The sequence below is a fragment of the Lithobates pipiens genome, unplaced genomic scaffold, assembly GCF_037356315.1.
Source record: "Lithobates pipiens isolate NorthernLeopardFrog02 unplaced genomic scaffold, aLitPip1_a1.2 Scaffold_13, whole genome shotgun sequence".
Taxonomy (NCBI): Eukaryota; Metazoa; Chordata; class Amphibia; order Anura; family Ranidae; genus Lithobates; species Lithobates pipiens.
Genome location: NW_027507718.1, coordinates 195,703,829 through 195,717,735, shown reverse-complemented (window position 1 = coordinate 195,717,735; position 13,907 = coordinate 195,703,829). Strand labels below are relative to the sequence as shown.

General features: G+C 44.3%; 1 long non-coding RNA gene across 1 annotated transcript in view; it reads left to right on the top strand.

Annotated features, from left to right (window-relative positions):
• Positions 1-10,416, top strand: part of LOC143974559 (uncharacterized) — a 34,543-nt gene extending 24,127 nt beyond the window's left edge. The window contains exons 2-4 of the long non-coding RNA XR_013272244.1: positions 5,205-5,261; positions 9,660-9,713; positions 9,803-10,416. This is a non-coding gene — a long non-coding RNA (uncharacterized LOC143974559). The remainder of the gene's footprint in view (positions 1-5,204; positions 5,262-9,659; positions 9,714-9,802) is intronic.
• The last annotated feature ends 3,491 nt before the right edge of the window (positions 10,417-13,907 follow it).

Below are 13,907 nucleotides of genomic sequence, written 5' to 3'. Positions count from 1 at the left end.
ATCTCACGGAGAAAAGGCATGTGCGAGAACTGGTCACGCTGGCGCAACCAATTCTTGGTCCACAAACGGCTCCCCTCCCTGTTCATGGACCGGGCTTGTGTCAAAGTAAGAACCCCAACACGAAGCCCCTGCACAGCACAAACTCTACGACGAGTACGTAGATGAAACATGGTTTCAAAACGGTCGGCTGGTCAGAACGGACAACAGAAAGCACCGATAAACAGCAATGCCTGAAAGAACGAACTGAATAGCAGAAGCAAGCAGACAATAAGAAATGCAAATCAAAGCGTACTATACCAAGATATAGTCCACAAGGAGAAAAAAATACTTACTGACTACACGCACTGATTATCAGATACGCAAAGATAAGCAGAAACTGAAGAGCAGTAGCGATCTGAATCACTAATCTGAAAAGCGTGAATTGTCTCTCACCAAACTTCTACTAACACGCGATACACACGAGATCAGCAGAAGGAGCCCAAAGGGTGTCGGACGTGGTGCTGAACTTCCCTTTTCTAGTCCCGCTGTACGCGGCTTACGTCACCGCGTTCTTGGCAACCCGAAATTCCGACAACTTGGTCCGACCGTGTGTATGCAACATCACTTCCGGACCTAGTCTGGAATTAATCAGTCGGAATAACTCCGACGGATTTGGTCGTCGGAATCTCCAATCGTGTGTACAAAGGCTAAGAATTTCACCTCAAAAAAGATAACACCTCATGAACATACAGTCATGGCCGAAACTGTTGGCACCCCAGAATTTTTTCCAGAAAATTAAGTATTTCTCATGGAAAAGTATTGCAGTAACACATGTTTTGCTATACACTTTTATTCCCCTTGTGTGTATTAAAACAAAACAAAAAAAGGGAGAAAAAAATGAAAATTGGACATAATGTCACACAAAATTCCAAAAATGGGCTGGTCAAAATTCTTGGCACCCTTAACTTAATATTTGGTTGCACACCCTTTGGAAAAAATAACTGAAATCAGTCGCTTCCTATAACCATCAATAAGCTTCTTTCACCTCTCACCTGGAATTTTGGACCACTCTTCCTTTGCAAACAGTCTCTCTTATTGGAAGGACGCCTTTTCCCAACAGCAATTTTAAGATCTCTCCACAGGTGTTCATCCATTTATGGATGCTTTTTGATGTAAGTTTGGGGTCATTGTCCTGCTGGAAGACCCAAGATCTCGGACGCAAACCCAGCTTTCTGACACTGGGCTCTACAGTGCAACCCAAAATCCTTTGGTAATCCTCAGATTTCATGATGCCTTGCACACATTCAAGGCACCCAGTGCCAGAGGCAGCAAAACAACCCCATAACATCATTGAACCTCCACCATATTTCACTATAGGTACAGTGTTCTTTTCTTTGTAGGCATCATTCCGTTTTCGGTAAACAATAGAATAATGTGCTTTACCAAAAAGCTCTATCTTGGTCTTATCTGTCCACAAGACATTTTCCCAGAAGGATTTTGGCTTACAGAAGTACATTTTGCCAAACTGTAGTCTTGCTTTTTTATGTCTGTGTCAGCAGTGGGGTCCTCCTGGGTCTCCTGCTATAGCGTTTAATTTCATTTAAATGTCGACGGATAGTTCGCGCTGACACTGATGCTCCCTGAGCCTGCAGGACAGCTTGAATTTCTTTGGAACTTGTTTGGGGCTGCTTATCCACCATCCAGACTATCCTGCGTTGCAACATTTCATCAATTTTTCTCTTCCGTCCACGCCCAGAGAGATTAGCTACAGTGCCATTGGGTTGCAAACTTCTCAATAACGTTGCGCACTGTGGACAAAGGCAAATCTAGATCTCCGGAGATGGACTTGTAACCTTAAGATTGTTGATATTTTTCCACAATTTTGGTTCTCAAGTGCTCAGACAGTTCTCTTCTCCTCTTTCTGTTTTCCATGCTTAGTGTGGCACACACAGACACACAATGCAAAGACTAATGCCCCGTACACACGTTCCGATTATCGGACCACAAAAGTCGCTTTCGGACAGATCGTTCGATAATCTGATCGTTAGTACGCAGCTTTCGACAGCCGATCACGACAGTCCGTCCAACTAAATCCGAAGGAACAAACAGGAAAACTTTGGTCGGATGACAGCCCATAGTACGACAGTCGTGTAGTCAGTACAGTATGCGTCCGATAAAAGTCATTAGACAAACACCACGCATGATCGGAAACATGAAAATAAACCAGAAGGACACACAGGTCACACGTTTTTGACATCATTTAAAATACGTAGCTACGCACGACGGAAGATTTTTCCAGAATCGTACGACAAAAGTCTTACACACATTTTGCACTGTTGTATTCAATCTTAGTTGTATACAAAAAAATGTGAACGATCGGTCTTACGATAATCGGAACGTGTGTACGGGGCATTAGTGAACTTCTCTCCTTTTTATCTGCTTTCAGGTGTGATTTTTATATTGCCCACACCTGTTACTTGCCCCAGGTGAGTTTAAAGGAGCATCACATGCTTGAAACAATCTTATTTATACACAATTTTGAAAGGGTGCGAAGAATTTTGACCAGCCCATTTTTTGGAATTTTGTGTGATATTATGTCCAATTTGATTTTTTCCACCCTTTTTTGTTTTGTTACTGTTTATTGTGTTACTGCAATACTTTTTTGTGAGAAATACTTGATTTTCTGGAAAAATTTCTGGGGTGCCAACAATTTCTCCATGACTGTAGATATGCTTTAAAAGCATTATGTAATAACAGACAGTATTGCCCTGCAATCAGTACATTCTCGGCTAACATCTTTGGGATAATTTCAAACCTCCTTGGTCTCACTATTCCTTCGGGCTCTACCATAGCACTTTTTAAAGTGGTTGTAAATCCACAGATAAAAACAATCCCTGTAAGACAAGGGCATAATGGGCTAGTATGCATCACATACTAGCTTATTATGAGATACTTACCTTAGATCTACGCTGTTGCATCGGCCCTTGTACACCGCTGTAACCGGCGACATGTCTCCCAGAGTTATTTCTGGGTTCATGGGCTCCGGCGCCATGATAAGCCAGTGCCATGATGATGTCACTCCTGTACATGTGCGCAGTTACCGTCAGTCACTGTAGGGCTGCTGAAGAAACGGCACGAATTAGCTGTTTCTTCAGTGTGCATGCACGGATTACATTGGCGCAAGTGTATATGGTAAATATCTCCTAAACTGTGCAGGTTGAGGAGATATTTTCAGTACCTACAGGTAAGCCTTATTTTTGGCTTACCTGTAGATACAAGCGGTGTAACTCAGTTTACATCCACTTTAATAATGCAACTTGATGTCATAAATGTGCAATTAAAACTCTTACTAAAAATCACTACTAGATAAAAAGAGATAGAGTATGGGGTCAGTGTCGCTACCTATAACGTGAGCATATAGGTTAGTTATCACCCAGCATACCATATGAGTGTGCCCAGGAGTCTAAATGTAAGAGACACCTAGATATTCTCTCAATTGGGAGTGACAAAAGTGTGAAGTGATCCCACTAAACAACCCAGTGCCACCCAACTCCCCCAATGTTAGATGTACCAATAATAATAAATATAAATCATATATTATTTATAACATAAATCATCCTTCATAATAATGGAACCCAAAAGGTCTGTGTGAACCTTTTAAAAAATTCCTATCAACACCGAAATACAAATGACCAGTGTCCAAAAAAACAGAAAGATGAAATAATAATATATGTGTCAATCCAGAAAAAGGGGTTGCTACCACCTGCCCATCGCAACCATTTCCAGTAAATAGGGCCACTCTGCAAGCACCTCGCAACTGCATCCTTCTGCGGGGTCCAAGGGGTTAAAGCATGTGCTGACAAAGCAACACAATGCTGCCTGCTTTAACACCTTGTTTGTTGTACTGCAAAAGGTTGCAGGGCACTTCCAGAGTGGCCTCATTCACTTGAATGGGTCATGCTTGGCAGGTGCTACACCCACCAACAGCCTATACTATTATGCCCAGTGTATTGCTTCACACTGAACTGAAGATCTCCTATTTCCTTCTGCTGGCACCACTCTGGAGACTGCTAGCTGGGATAAGAGGCGGAGTGCAGTTGGTATCACTTTGCAGTGGACAGGAGAATGCACCACAGAGGAAGCACCAGCTTATGCAGCTCTCGCTGGCTACTACAGATCCAACTTTATAAGTAGTCCCTCTGCAATGCACTCTGATGCTCTTTAATGGTGGGTCAGCAAGCCCAGACCACAATCTACCAGTCACAGTCACCGGTCCGCGATCTACTGGTTGCTGACCCCCGCTCTAAAGAATTTTAAAGCATCATCTATGGAGATTTTAGTGTGCTGTAATTTTGTGCAATATCACATCCACACTGTGTTCTAACACTTGGCAGGTTTGGTATCTGTTTACTTAACACAACCTCATCTTTAATATTTTACCAAACAACGGGTATTACATTTTCTGCATTTGCACTAAAATTCATTTTTTTATATTTTTAAAGAAAAGTTGCATTTAATGGAGGACAAAGGGCAAAAAAGGACAAAAAACTTAATCTTACAGGGCCTTTGCTTTCAGAAAATGCACCCCTGCAATGCAACTCTCCTTGTCTATACTCCCCTGCTGACATTCTCAGCTCCTTCTCTTCTCTGTGTGACCTCATAGGAAGCCAGTTCCTATTGGGCACCACCTGCTGGCTGACTCCAAAGCTGGGCTTTGTGTCTCTATATTGACACACAGCAGTGCTCTTACCTTGCCCCCCCCCCCCACCACCTCACCTCATTTGATCTACAGCAGCAGGATTCAATGGTTCCCACTGCTGTCTCTCAGCCTGCTGAACTTTCTTGCTGCCGAAGGCTGGCTGAGAGGACTGTTGTCTAAAGCCTGGTACAGTTTTTCTCCATTCAACCCAGTGGATTGAGCCAAAAAAAACTGCCAGTTCTTTGTGGGAGCCACTGTGCTAACGAACAAAACGTTATTACAGCGATCTCATCTGCTGAGCTGTTCCGTTCTGACAGGGGAACATATCATAAGTGACTCCTATGGGGGTAGTGTTAGATGGCATTGATCGATATTGTCTATATTTTGTATATTTGTCTCACAGATGGCCCAATTACATAGGGAGTTATTGTCCACATCTTTTAGAGGTGCCTTATCATAAATATTATAACGGAGTAGTTTATATTCTGATTAATGTGACATTTTATATGATTGTTGTGTTTTACAGATAACACTCAAATCATTTTTCTATTTGAAAATGAAGACAATTGCGATGGCATCAATGGTAAGTGAAAAATGCCGTCATGTAGATGAATGATAATATATGTCAAAAATACCCGAAGCTGTGCTACAATATGAAGATGTTTAAGTGGTTTTAAAGCATAGCCCTTGTACACACGGTCGGAAATTCCGACGGAAAATGTCCGATCGGACCGTGTTGTAGGATAATCCGACCGTGTGTGGGCTCCATCTGACTTTTTCCGTCTGAATGTCCGACCAACAAAGTTTGAGAGCTGGATATAAAATTTTCCGACAACATGATCCGATCGGACTTTGTCTGATCGTTTGTTAGACATGTGCATTCGTTTTCGTCCGAATGCATTTTCGTCCAAATTTCAGGTATTTTCGTTTTGACAAACGATAACGAAAGCACAGAATTCGAAAAACGAAAGATCCGACATAAATAAATGCTTTATTTTCGTTTTCGTTGTTACAGAAGTTCGATATAGAATAGGAGATTCGACGTGATTCTGACAATAACACTCTGTGTCTATAGAACCTGTGGTCGAATGTGCCTAACCTTATCTCTATTAGTCCAAGATTATATAGAGAAAATATTTGACAGAGAAAAAAGATTTGACAGAGAGAAAAGATTCTGCAAGTTACTGTCCTAAAAAGTGTTTGGGGACCCGGGTCCTGCCCCAGGGGACATGTATCAATGCAAAAGAAAGTTTTAAAAACGTCATTTTTTTCGGGAGCAGTGATTTTAATAATGATTAAAGTGAAACAATAAAAGTGTAATATTCCTTTAAATTTCGTACCTGGGGGGTGTCTATAGTATGCCTGTGAAGGGGCGTATGTTTCCCATGCTTAGAACTGTCCCTGCACAAAGTGTCATTTATGCAGGAAAAAAAGTCCTTTAAAATCACTCGCAGCTATTATGAATTGTGGGCTCCGTAATACAGAGAACACTCATTGAAAGTCATTGATAAAAAAAAAATTATAATAATAAAAAAAAAGCATGGGGGTCCCCCAAATTCAATTACCAGGCCCTTCAGGTCTGGTATGGATATTAAGGGGAACCCTGCGTCAAATAAAAAAAAAAATTACGTGGGGTTCCCCCTAAATATCCATACCAGACCCTTCAGGTCTGGTATGGATATTAAGGGGAACCCCGCATCAAATTTTAAAAAAAATTGACGTGGGGGTCCCCCTAAAAATCCATACCAGACCCTTTATCCGAGCACGCAACCTGGCAGGCCGCAGGAAAAGAAGGGGGGACGAGAGAGCGGCCCCCCTCCCTCCTGAACCGTACCAGGCCACATGCCCCCAACATTGGGAGGATGCTTTGGGGGTCTGTGACCCCTCAAAGCACCTTGACTCATGTTGATATGGAGAAGGGCCTCATCCCCACAACCCTGGCCGGTGGTTGTGGGGGTCTGCGGGCGGGGGGCTTATCAGAATCTGGAAGCCCCCTTTAACAAGGGGACCCCCAGATCCCGCCCCCCCTGTTTGAAATGGTAAGGGGGTACAAAAGTACCCCTACCATTTAACAAAGAAAGTGTAAAAAATAGTTAAATGAGACAAACACACTTTTGAAAAATTCCTTTATTAAAAACAAAAAAAAAAAGATTCCAGCAGTGGTAATCCACTCTTGCTATCCAGCGATGGATGGATGATCATCTCTCCGGGGTCCAGCGATGGCTGATCTGATCCAGCGCAGCGAATCCATCCATTTTCTGTCTCCACGGAGGAGACACTGCGGGGATCCCGGCGGCCTGACGTTTGTTATATGCGGAGGGCGGGGCCACCCATCACCTGACCCCGCCCCCCTCTGACGCAAGGGAAACCCGGGCTTCCCCGTTACGTATGGGTGACCCCACCCCCCTCTGATCTAACACAGGCAGGTTTCCGTTACATCAGAGGGGGGCGGGGTCACAGACCCCCAAAGCATCCTCCCAATGTTGAGGGCATGTGGCCTGGTACGGTTCAGGAGGGAGGGTGGGCCGCTCTCTCGTCCCCCCCTCTTTTCCTGCAGTCTGCCAGGTTGCGTGCTCAGATAAAGGGTCTGGTATGGATTTTTAGGGGGACCCCCACGTCAATTTTTTTTTACATTTGACGCGGGGTTCCCCTTAATATCCATACCAGACCCAAAGGTATGGATATTTAGGGGGAACCCCATGTCAAATTTTTTATTTTTTATTTTTTTTTGACGCAGGGTTCCCCTTAATATGCATACCAGACCTGAAGGGCCTGGTAATTGAATTTGGGGGACCCCCATGCTTTTTTTTTTATCAATGACTTTCAATGAGTGTTCTCTGTATTACGGAGCCGACAATTCATAATAGCTGCGAGTGATTTTAAAGGACTTTTTTTCCTGCATAAATGACACTTTGTGTAGGGACAGTTCTAAGCACCAGAAACATGCGCCCCTTCACAGGCATACTATAGACACCCCCCAGGTACGAAATTTAAAGGAATATTACACTTTTATTGTTTCACTTTAATCATTCTTAAAATCACTGCTCCCGAAAAAACTGCCATTTTTAAAACTTTGTTTTGCATTGATACATGTCCTCTGGGGCAGGACCCAGGTCCCCAAACACTTTTTAGGACAGTAACTTGCATATTAGCCTTAAGATCCCTTTCACACCAGGGCGTTTTGTAGGCGCTATAGCGTTAGAAATAGCGCCTGCAAAACGCCCTAAAGAAGCTGCACCATTGTGTGTAGTGTGAAAGCCCGAGGGCTTTCACACTACAGCGGTGCGCTGGCAGGACGTCAGAAAAAAGTCCTGCCAGCAGCTTCTTTGGAGCGGTGAAGGAGCGGTGTGTTTACCGCTCCTCCACCGCTGCTGCCCATTGAAATCAATGGGGCAGCGCTGTAATGCCGCCGGCAAAACGCCGCTATTGCGGTGTATTGCTGGCGGTTTTAACCCTTTCGCGGCCGCTAGCGGGGGTAAAAGCACCCCGCTAGCGCCCGAAATGCGGCGCAAATCCGCCGCAAATCCGTCAGTAAAACGCCGCTAAAAATAGCGGCGTTTTACCGCCGACGCAAGGTGCAGTGTGGTGTGAAAGGGGTCTTAAAATTAGCACTTTAGATGGAGTCCCATAGACTTTAATAGGGTTCTAAAGTTCACACTAAGTATGCTATATACTAGCTCTGTCGAATCTTCTTTATACATTCGATTTTTGAATGAAAAACAAAATAAATAAAAACGAATTTCGGGAGTAACTAAATGAATAAATTTTTCGTACGAAAACGAAATTCCGAAACGAAATATTTTACTCTGCACATGTCTTTTTGTTTGTAGAGAATTCTGATTGGACAAAGTGCCACGCATGCTCAGATCAAATTACGAGACCAAAGCTATTGGCTACTAGCCTGAACGTAGTCCCATCGCAACGAACGAACGTCATCACATTCTGAACGATCGGATTTTCCGACAACTTTGTCCGACCGTGTGTATGCAACATCAGTTTCGGACAAAATCCGTCGGAAAAAGTCAGACGGATTTTGTTGTCGGAATGTCCGACCGTGTGTACAAGGGCTTAGACAATTTTTACCTTAAAGCGGAGTTCCACTCAAAAGTGGAACTTCCGCTTATCTGTCTACCCCACTGGTGCCACATTTGGCACCTTTCAGGGGGGAGGGGGAACAGGTAACTATTTTTGACAGGTACCATTCCCCACTTTTAAGAGACTGGCCCGCCCCCTCCTCCTGCCTTCACCACCCAACCAATCTGAAAGCACAGTGCCCATGTGCAGTAGGGGCCCGGCTGTGAGGCCGAAAGGCTTCACTGCTGGGTTCCCTTAACAGGAATGATGACGGCTACACCCGACAAATGATCTGAAGATTGGCTGCGGTGCCGACATCGAGGGCTCCCTGGACAGGTAAGTGTCCATATATTCAAAGTCAGCAGCTGCAGTATTTGTTGCTGCTGACTTTAAAAAAAATTTTTGTGGGCAGGCTGGACCTCCTCTTTAATACATTCCTTGCATTCAGGTAAAACATGTTTAGACATCGGCATCCCAACTCACCAGTCCCCTTTTACTTACCTGAGCCTTCATTTGATCCTGCTCTGTGCACATCTGCAGGTCTTGTCTCCCCTCACCTCCAGAACTCGCTGGCTACGCTAGGGCACTGGGAGCCATTGGCTCCCAAAGCTGTCATTCAAAGCCTATGACAATGAAGTTGGGGTGGGGCAAAATCTACTGTCTATGTAATGGATGGGAGCAAGCACTCACAAGTGATCCCATGGGAAAAGGCTTTCCATGCGGGCACTGGACAGACAGGAGGGGCCAAGAGCACCGGTGAGGAGGTGCGAATAAGAATAGGAGGTTCTCGGCCGCTCTGTGCAGTTCCATTGTACAGTGCAGGTAAGTAGAAAGATGCTTGTTATTTAAAAACAAAATGTCACCTTTACAATCTCTTTTAGTTGATTGTATTTTCTTCTCTTTGTAGTTCCTGTTGAAATTCAACATTCAGATGAAACTCAAGCTGGGCCATCAAATATGGGTAATTATATATTAGATTAATTACAAGCATTACAAATGTATAATTTTCCGATGATGCTTTTTAAAAAAAACTATTACTTTTTTTTTCAGAACCACCTGTTATTTTTGAAGAACATCAGAGAGATGCCATGGATACAGAGGAATTACCAACTAGTAAACCTAAAAACCCTCATAATACTGATATTAAATATACATTATTATTGTAGAATAATACATTTCATAATTGTATTTATATTAAGTTGCAGATAATGAGGAGAGTAGGCACCAGGCTTCAGATGATCCCATTCCAGCACCAGGTCCCATACGGGTCCTAAGAGGGAGAAGGAGAAGAGAGCTCTTGGCCCAAAGACAGGAGAAAGCCAATAATGCTTCTTTGCTGATAGCTGAAACTCTAAACTCCATAATTGGAAATTTAAAAGAGAGACAGCAGCAGCAAGATCAGGCGAGGGAAGAGCAGCGAAGTTATTGCAATTCCCTTATATCAGAATTAAGAAGGCATAATGATCTTGTTGAATCCCAACAAGCACTCTTAAAAGAAATGGTTGAGGAACCAAAAAAAAAATTTCATCTGCCCTTTTTTATGTAGTGAGGTCAATTTCACAACAGCTGGCCCCTACTGACCAATCCCAAAATACATAAAAAATATTATTTTAATGTTTTTCAAGTTTGCACTATTGCTTAAAAAAAATTGCACTATTGTTTAAAAAAAAATGTTCTATTTTATTCCCAAATAAAATTATTTGAAGGGAATCATTTTTGTTTTGTTTTTTGTTCTCATCAAAATAAAATTTATTTTTATTTAAAGACATCACAAATTATTTTTATTTTTAAGACATCAGTATACATTTTGTATGATTCTACCGGGATGCCATCGGGCACAGGGGTCTTGCCAGGCTGAAGTGTCTTTACCAACTTTAATATTTCCTCCACCGTGATAGGTGCATCTAATTTATTCTGAGTAACCGGGTACCGGGTAAGTTGTGCCAGGGGGCACAGAAACATAGTTGTAAGCAGCTAGTGCTAACAATTAGGGTGCAAAAACAGTACAACGTGTAAGCTGTAAAAGCAATTCTCAGTTCCATGGATCAACAGTGTGGTGGCAGGGAAACAAGCCACCATGAGGCTTCCCTTGGAGATGTGAAGAATTGGACTCTCAAGCATGCAATGAATAAAATGTTGTTACCGATGTTGTGAGCCCTCATGTCCGCCTTCACTTGGTCTAATGACTTTTGGAGCTTCTGCGTCTCCACCGAGTAGTCCGGTAAGATCAACAGCCTGTTTTTCTGGAAACGGAGGTTGCTAATCAACCTGGAGGTTCTGATGATTTCCAAAAGTTAAGCAAGTGGAGGATGAGGGTTTGGGGGATGCTCCATGGGGTCCAGGCTTAGGTGGAAATCAATGCGTAGTGAGGGGAGAAATGGGCATCAGGCAGCAAAGCCCAGTGGGTGCAGGCAGTAAAGGGCCCTCCTTCTTGCTGTGGCTGATGTGCCCGGATTCTGATGTTGCCATCTTCCTCAACTGCTCTGCATCTGTAAATATAATAACATAATATAGTACATATTAACATTAATGGAAAATATTTTATTTTAAATATGACATGTATACTCTTCTGCATATTGAAACATCAGTTAAATATATAATCTGTTACCCACAAGCTCCATGGTCAAGAAATTAATGTTGACATGACAATTCATTGCTTATTAGACTTCATTTAGTTTCGGTTCGTTGTAATTCTAAAATACATAATTTAATTCTGTTATATTCGTTATGTTATGTTAATAAGTTTTCGGATAATTCGTTATTATTCGTAGAGTGTCGATATTCGTTATACTGAATCTTGAATCATGTCGAATTCATTAGTTATATGCGCTATAATTTTGTTCGCATTCGTTGAAATTCGATATTTATGTATGTATATATATTTGTGATAATGGTTCGTAGTTTGGAAAGTCGTTTGTTTATTGAATTTTATTTATTTATTTATTGAATTTGTTTATTGTTTATTTGTTTATTGAATTTTTTAACACACACAATCACAATATCTCTTCTCCTCGGCTCAAATACAATACAACATTCTTCTAACTCCATTCTCAGGAATGCACTTTGCCAGTAATCCAACCTCCAGCACAAAATTATTCAGCTGATTGGACTCGCATACACACGATCGGACTATCCGGTGGACTTAGTCCCGCGGACAAACCTCTGGACTTTGAAGCGGAGGTCCACCGGACTTTCGAGCGGACCTGCCCACACACAACCGGACTTTTGAAATGAACGGACTTGCCCACACATGGAGGAAAGTCCATTCATATTGAACGCGGCTCCAGGTAGATGGGACTAGCGAAGGAAGTCAATGTCACCGCCGAGATTGACACATCACTGGCCCTGTCACCTGGTATGGACTTAAAGGGGAAGCCCTACGGCAATAAAATGGCGTGGGGGTCCCCTCCAAAGTCCATATCAGACCCTTATCCAAGCATGTAACCCGGCCGGTCAGGAAAGGGGGTGGGGACGAGCGAGCGCCCCCCCCTCCTGAGCCGTACCAGGCTGCATGCTCTCAACATGGGGGGGTGCTTTGGGGAAGGGGGTTCATGCAGCCCCGTCCCACCCCAAAGCACCTTGTCCCCATGTTGATGAGGACAAGGGCCTCTTCTCGACAACCCTGGCCGTTGGTTGTCGGGGTCTGAGGGCGGGGGGCTCATCGGAATCCGGGAGCCCCCTTTAATAAGGGGCCCCCAGATACCAGCCCCCCACCCTATGTGAATGAGTATTGGGGTACAATGTACCCCTACCCATTCTCCCGGTGAAAAAAAATGTAAATAAAACACAACACAAGGTTTCAAAATCATTTATTGCACAGCTCCGGGGGTCTTTTTCCGTCTTGGGGGGTCTTCTCGCCAGACTCCTCCACTATCTTCTGCTCTTTTGCTAGCTCTTTTACTAGCGGAGGAGCTGGCTTTCCTCTTCTTCCGACTTCGGGGGTCTTGTCCCAATCTTCAGTTCTTCTTGCCGGGCCTCCGCTTTCTTCCTTTAGCTCTTTTACTAGCGGCGGCCCGGTCTTCTGTCGCCGCCGCCTCTTCTTCTGACTTCGGGGGTCTTATCCCCCTCTTCGGTTCTTCTTGCCGGGCCTCTGCTTTCTTCCTTTAGCTCTTTTACTAGCGGTGGCCCGGTCTTCTGTCGCCGCCGCCTCTTCTTCCGACTTTGGGGGTCTTGTCCCCCTCTTCAGTTCTTCTTGCCGGGCCTCCGCTCCTTCTTCCAGCTCTTTTACTAGCGGTGGCCCGGTCTTCTGTCATCGTCGCCGCTGTCGCTGCCGCCTTCTCTTCTTCTTCCTTGAGATCTTGACTCAAAGCTGTCTCTGGCCGCAATGACAGGGACGTGTTGCGCGGCGACTTATATAGGGACAATGGGCGGGGTCACCGGGTGATGCTGGGACTGTGATGTCATAATGACATCACCCAGTGACCCCGCCCATTGTCCCTATATAAGTCGCCGCGCAACATGTCCCTGTCATTGCGGCCAGAGACAGCGTTGAGTGTCAGGGCTGGCTTAGCCCTTCCTTCTCTGGGCTGGCCACTCAGCTGTCGGCTAATTGCCAGCTCTCTTCTCTCTCCACAGTTACCATCTGTTCCTGATGATGCTCGTCTGACCTGCCTACTTAAAGCCTTTCAGCTCTATTCACCTCTGCCTTCGCCTTGATCACATCACTAGAAACCATCTCCTGCAGTTTATTTAAAGACTGGCTTGCTGACATCCGTGCTGGCTGGCTCCTGATCCTGCTTGCTGTTGCTCTACTTGGATCCCTGACTTCTGGCCTGGCTGGCTACCCGATCCGGTTACTGGACTCTGGTTATGCTTGACTACACTTTTTCTATTTACCTTTTTTATTTTTATTAATAAACAAGTGTGATTTAATTGTACTTCTGTCTCAGTCTGATTCATGGTTTCTGACAGTCGAGTCAACATCTCAAGGAAGAAAAAAAGAAGAAGAGAAGGCGGCGGCGACATCGGCGACGGTGATGACGACAGAAGACCGGGCCACCGCTAGTAAAAGAGCTGGAAGAAGGAGCAGAGGCCCGGCAAGAAGAACCGAAGAGGGGGACAAGACCCCCCAAGTCGGAAAAAGAGGCGGCGGTGACAGAAGACCGGGCCACCGCTAGTAAAAGAGCTAAAGGAAGAAAGCGGAGGTCCGGCAAGA